Here is a 6177-nt window from a genome sequence, read left to right as displayed (position 1 = left end):
CAGTGAAGAAAGAGGACCCATGTTCCGGGCCTAGCAGTGCTCCCACCTAAACACTCAGAGCCCGCTCCCCAGCGGAGAGCAGGTGCTGGGCCTGGCGTGCACGCGCATCCCAGCTGACCCTCCCAGTGACCGGGACGGGCGCAGATGCTTGCTCCCAATTCACAGAAGAGGAAGCTGGAGAGAGAGCTGAGCACTTCACTGAGGCCGCACAGCCAGGCGTTGGCCCGGCAGCCAGACCAGCGCGCCCGGCACTGCTGGACCGTCCTGGGCTGAGGGATGTCCTTCAGAAACACCTGACATCACTGTTCTGGACTCAGAAAGGCCTTTCCTCCTGAACAAGGGATAAAACTCAAGAATTGCTCTGCCTGCATCACACCCTCAAGGCATCCCTTAGGAGGCAGGGAGAGTGACCACACTGAACCTGAGGCCAGAGAGGTGAGGCCTCATGCCCGGGTCACACAGCCGGTCCATGGCCGGACAGTATTTGCATCCAGTTCTCTATGACTCCAGTCCTGGTTCCCAAGTTCCTCTTCCTCCTCCTCCTCCTCCTCCTCCTCCTCCTCTTCCTCCTCCTTGCTGAGGCCTCTCCTCCCTCCCCCCTCATTCCTGGCGTGCTCTCAGCAAAGAGAACATGCTCTGAGTCTCTGTTTCCCTGGGAGAAATCCATTTTCAGAATCTGGAGGTGTTAAAATGTGTTCTTTTTTTCCTCTCCAAAGGAGCCCTTCTTGAGGACAGAGGTGCCCCCAGAATCCCTCTAAGGCCACCGCAGGCCAGACCAGAACCCAGAGCTGCCCTTATGGGAGGCCATGGCCCCCGCAGTGGTCCCCACACGTGGTTTCAGGGAGGTGACTCTCCATCGCAGGACAGTGAGTGCTCAGGACATGTCCGGACCTCCAGCCTCAACCTCAGAAGATGCTCATTTGCTGCCCTGCCTGGCTGCTGGCAGCAGTTACCGAGCCCACCTGCCAGCAGGTGCCCAGGGCAGACTCCATGCTGCCTTCACCAGACTGTCCTCCTCTGAGTGACAGCTGGGCCCATGATGGTCACAGGAGCCTTTTGCCTTAAAGGGCAGAGGCATCACTGTGAGCATCCTCTAATCCACAGTGCCACCCGGGGAGTTCAAACCTAGGCACAGGGGGCGGTCGGAGAGTGAGGGAGAAGGGAGAGAAGGGAGGGGCAGGTTGGAGGGATGTGGCAGGGAAGCCCCGGGTTCCAGTTCTGACTCCAGACCCTGAGCAGGTAAGTCTGCACAGCTTTGCAGCACCCTCAACCCCACACCCACCCACGTGGGTGCTCACCCACATCCCTGAGCCAATGGGATGGGATGTGAGCAGACACAGAATGGGCAGGGCTTTCAAAGAGTTTGTGCACCAGGCTTTCTTTCCATGCCTCCCCTACCCCGTGAGATCAGGCCCGGGCGAGCTGCCAGAGGACCAGGGATGCGTGGAGCAGAGCAGAGCCACCATCTCAGCCGGGGCCACCCTAAGTCAGCTGACACCAGCCCCCCGACCTCCAGGCAGGCCAGGGAGCCCGCCAAGACCCCAGAGCAGCGGAACCTCACAGCACAGAGAAACAAGCACTCGTCATTGTGTGGTTATTCTCACTGTGCCCATAGATGGCAGGCCGGGTTCCTCACTCACCAGGTACCACCGCCTGCTCTGAGACACACCGCACCCCCCTCAAGCCTCTGAGGCTCAAAAGGCCAAGGGCTTGTTCAGGGTCACACGGGAAGAGGGTGCAAATCCAGAAGCTCTCCCGGCTCCTGCGTCCACCATCTGCTGGCCTGGCCAACAGGTGAGTCAGTCCCAGCCTGCCCGGGGGGCCACAGTCGGTGGGGGGGACACAGGGAGGCAGAGCACCCCGGCTGACAGGAGGATCTCGGGATGCAAGGAGTGGCGTTGTGCCAAGCCCTGAAGAAGATCGACTTCTGGGGCTGAGAGTGAGGAAGTGGGGAGGGCCTTCTTGGTGGCAGGACCAGCAGGAACGAGGAAGGACTCTCTTAGTCCACTCTGGCCAAATGGCCATCGCCACCACCTCCCACCCACTGCCCGTGACACCCCACGAGGCCAAGAATATGGACACATTTCTCCCCTTGCAGAGCCAGACTGCCACCCCACCCCCCATCAGATCCATCAGACACTGGCTGGGAAAAGGCGGTCATATACACACACCGCTGCTCCTCGAACCCTTTGGTGCCAGGCACGCCACACCCACAATCTCCCAGGCCCTAAGCAGAGGGTACCAGCTTCACAGATGAGCAACTGCAGCCCAGAGAGGTTCAGGAACATGCCCGCAGGATGTTCATCAAATCTGTGAGATTCCAAAGGTCAAAGGTCCCCTCAATGGAAAGGCCTGGTCCTTTTAGGACGATGGCCTCAGCTGACCGGCATTCCCACCCGCTTCAGCCTGCGGCCCCTGGAAATGCCATTTGTAGAGAAGCCTTTGCCCGGAACGGCGCTACCAAGGCTCTGACCCTGTGGCCAGGCTGTGGGGGCTGCCGCGGGGCTGGTTTGAGCTGGTCCTGCACCGACATGGGGGTGGGTGCTGTGGGTTCCCCCTCCCGCCATTCCCCCTCCGGCTTGTCAGCAGCCATCTTTCCCCTGACGCTGTGAATCCCAAAAGCAAAGCAAACCGGCCGTATTACAATGTGAGGCTTGGACCTCTGCCCACCTGGACATCGTCTCCTGAGGTCCCTGGGCTCCTCCACCTCAGTGTATCCCCATAAACTCAGCAGCCTCCGCCACAGACCGTCTCCTCCCCGGGGCTCCACTGGGCCAGTGAGCAGCCAGGTCATCACACCCCCTCCAGGCCTCCCCATGCTCTCTTCCCCCGCAGATGGGGCCCTTCTGCCCCCCGAGCACCCTGGCTAAACACCTGTTAACTGGAGAGTATGGGTTTTGGAGTCAGACATCAGCTCTGTGTCCTCAGGCAACTCACCTCTCTGAGCCTCAGTTTCTCATCTGTGAAATGGGGCAGTAAATGTCTGTACCCCGTTAACTATGTGGCTCAAGAGAGGCAGCCGCTATTGTTATCATGCTCCTTGGTAGTTCGACATGTATGTGTCTCCAGCAGCTCCCCCGCCCCATCTGGGAGGATCCGCACAGTTCACGTGAGTCGGGACCCCTCTCTGAGATAGATGGGCACAGCACCCAGATCTGCCCAAGGCAGCTGATCCCCCATAGGCCTCTCCAAGGTTTCTGCCTTGAGTGATTGTGCTCTCTCCTCTCTGGGTGGCCAGGACCCCAAAGCCAGGGCTCCTGGGGCCACCTTGCCCACGTGCAGAGAGAGAGAGCCGCCTGAGAACCAAGCTGGGCAGAGGCCGGAGAGGCAGGGCCTTGGCAGCATCCTTTGAGCACCTGGATACAGCCGTGCCTGATGGCATGGCTCCTCCTGGACTTTGCACTGACTACGGCCAGTAAATTCCTTCTTAGTTAAAGTTACTTTGGATGGAGTTTCTGCCATGTGCAAACCTGAACCAAACGCAATTACTGGGCTCAGGGAGGTGCCTGGGGACCACAAGGCTTCACTGAGATGGGTCACTGGAAAGAGGAAGCCTGAAGCTTGGAGACCTAGCAGGACCTTTTGTGGGCAAGGAGTGGGCACCTGGACACAAGCTCCTGAAGTGCCCGAGAGCCGAGTTACACTTGCTCACAGTGCCCAGCATTTGGTGGGGGCTCATGCCAGCCGTCACTACTAGTTCACTGCACTTCCGTGCCCTGGACTCTACTCCGGGGGCGGTGGGTGCGTGACTGAACTTTTTCTTACAATAACCTCCCTGTCAGGTGGTTGCTGTGCTCATTTCTCAGATGGAGGCACAGAGAGTTTGTGTAACTTGCCCGAGATCACACAGCTTGGCCGCCATGGAGTGAGTGGGAAGGCGGTGCCGTGCTCCTGCTGGGACACACAGAGCCATCGCCTTCCCTGTCCCTCGTGTCCCCCACCTGCTCCAGAAGGTCCTGTGGAAGACCAGGGGCCTTTGTGGAGGAGCCACGAGGAAGGCTGGAGCGCATCCTCCTTGAGCACGCCTACCCTCCCAGCGCGCTGGCCGGAGACCTGGCTGACTCCCTGTGGGAGCCTCGCATGGGCCAGGGTTGGGGAACGGGTCCGTGGCAAAAGGACAGAAGGCTCAGGAGGACACTTCCACCCTAAAACAGCCCAGGGCAGCCCTTTGAGGGTCGCGCTGCAACCTGAGCTCCCCTGCTGGTCACGAGCCTCCTCTCATTTAGCTCGCACACACGGCCTGGGGGCTGCCCCCTGATGATCCCGAGATTCAGATGGAAACTGAGGAAGGCACAGCCACACGCACAGCCATGCATGAGGCTCAGCGGGACGGTCATTTTTATCTTTCGGACACTGGCAATCAACCAATCATGTTTCGCCACATGGACAACATCTGTCATGGGTCTGTGGCTCATGGGGGGACACAGCGGCTGCACTGTGTCCCCAGAGGGAAGTGGGTCCTTCCTCGATTTCACTTTTTCTTCTCACTGTGGTACCTCCTGCTGGTCCATGGTGTCCTCCAGGGACCCAAAGGCACTGGAGAAGGAGACTGGGTAGAAAGAAATAGACACACCACGTGCGCACCTGGCATTGCCCTGCGTGGCGTAGTGAACATACGTTCGTGACACCAGGTTCACCTCTCGGTTGAGGAACTTGAGGCTCAGAGAATCAAGGGACTCAGAGTGCCTGTCTGCTGGCTGGTTGTATCCCACCTTTTTCCAGAGAGGGTAAGAGAGGGACAGGACGGACTGGCCTGACGGTGGCCCTGCAGCCAGCCTCGGGGTTCAGAGCAGGGTCTGTCCTTCACACACGTGGCTCAGCACCCCAACACCCAGGCAGCCCAGGCAGCTTCCCATGCGGGACCTCGGGCAGGCATCGGCCCACCTCGAGAAGCTAATGGAGGGGGTTGGGGTGAGGGGCCTGCCTGGGCACCAGGGAGCCCTGTGGGCACTCCTGTGTCTGCCTTCAGGGAAAGAACATGTCAGAGCCCATCCTGGGTCTGATGAGTGGGGACAGCCCATGTAGTGAGGACCTCAGAGCTAAGGCAGGAATGGGGCAGTGAATGATGGCGCTGGGAGCAAGTAATGAGGCCAGGAGGCCAGGCGCCTTCCATCCTCAAGTAGGGGTCTCACAGGCCCACAGCAGCTGGCAGGGGCAGGACAGGGCCTAGAGGACTTCCTAGGACCTCCTGGAGTTTAGAGGCAGCACGGGGAAGGCACTGGGAAGCACAACGCAGACGAGGCCAGAGGAAGGGACAGGACTCGGCCGTGTCACACAGCAGGTTCCCAGGGCATCGCCCCCTAGGCCTGCTCTTCCCCTTGGCCAAGAGCCCAGGCCCCGAACGCTGCCCAGACACTCCACTCCATCCAGGCCCTGAAGCCCCAACAAGCTCTTCTGGCCTGGCTCCCAGGCTGCCCAACCACTGGGAGCCCCACTGTCGGCCCCATTCCTGCCTCACACTCCTGGAGGGTGCCTGGCTGGGGCTGGAGACCAGACCACTGAGCGCGGAGCACCTCCCCCGCCCCCTGCAGGTGTCCCCCTGTGCAGTCTGGCCACACTGGAGTCAGGAGAGGTGGGAGGGTGTTTGGAAAGAAATCATTCTTGAAGCCCGTGAGAAGGGTGAGCGCAGGCATGGGACGGCCAGGCACCACGGAGGGACCTGCTTATCCAGAAGGGACACAGGTTGGCCCAGAGGGGACTCCCTGGCTGCCAACACGTCCTACCTTGCTCGCCGCTGCTGGTGTGCAAATGGGCTGAACGAAATATCTGGAAATTCTCCTGAAACAAGTTTTCAGTAAGTCCACACTGCACTCATTGATGCATTTTACAAAAGTTTATTGAGCTTTTCCTGGGTGCCAGGTGCAGGGTCATCACTGCAGAGGACCCAGCGGCCAGCCTGGGAGAAGCTGGGCCGGGGCAGCAGGCACAAAACCCGGTGGTGAAACCCACCCCTGCTGAGGCTGCCGATGTGGAGGAAGGCTGAAGGCAGGAGGGCACCGGGGAGGGGGGCACAGAGGAAGGCTCAGGTCCCTCTGGGAGACCAGGCAGGCTGGACCCAGGTGGAGGTGAAGGTAGTGGAGGAGGAGGAATGAGAGTTGCCAGGGGAGGGAGAAGGGCTGAGGGAACAGCATGTGTGGGGGCTCAGAGGCAGGACAGTGCCTGGGAATTCCCGGAGCA

Source organism: Myotis brandtii, unplaced genomic scaffold, assembly GCF_000412655.1.
Source record: "Myotis brandtii unplaced genomic scaffold, ASM41265v1 scaffold535, whole genome shotgun sequence".
NCBI classification, from domain to species: domain Eukaryota; kingdom Metazoa; phylum Chordata; class Mammalia; order Chiroptera; family Vespertilionidae; genus Myotis; species Myotis brandtii.
This window is presented reverse-complemented; position numbering follows the sequence as displayed.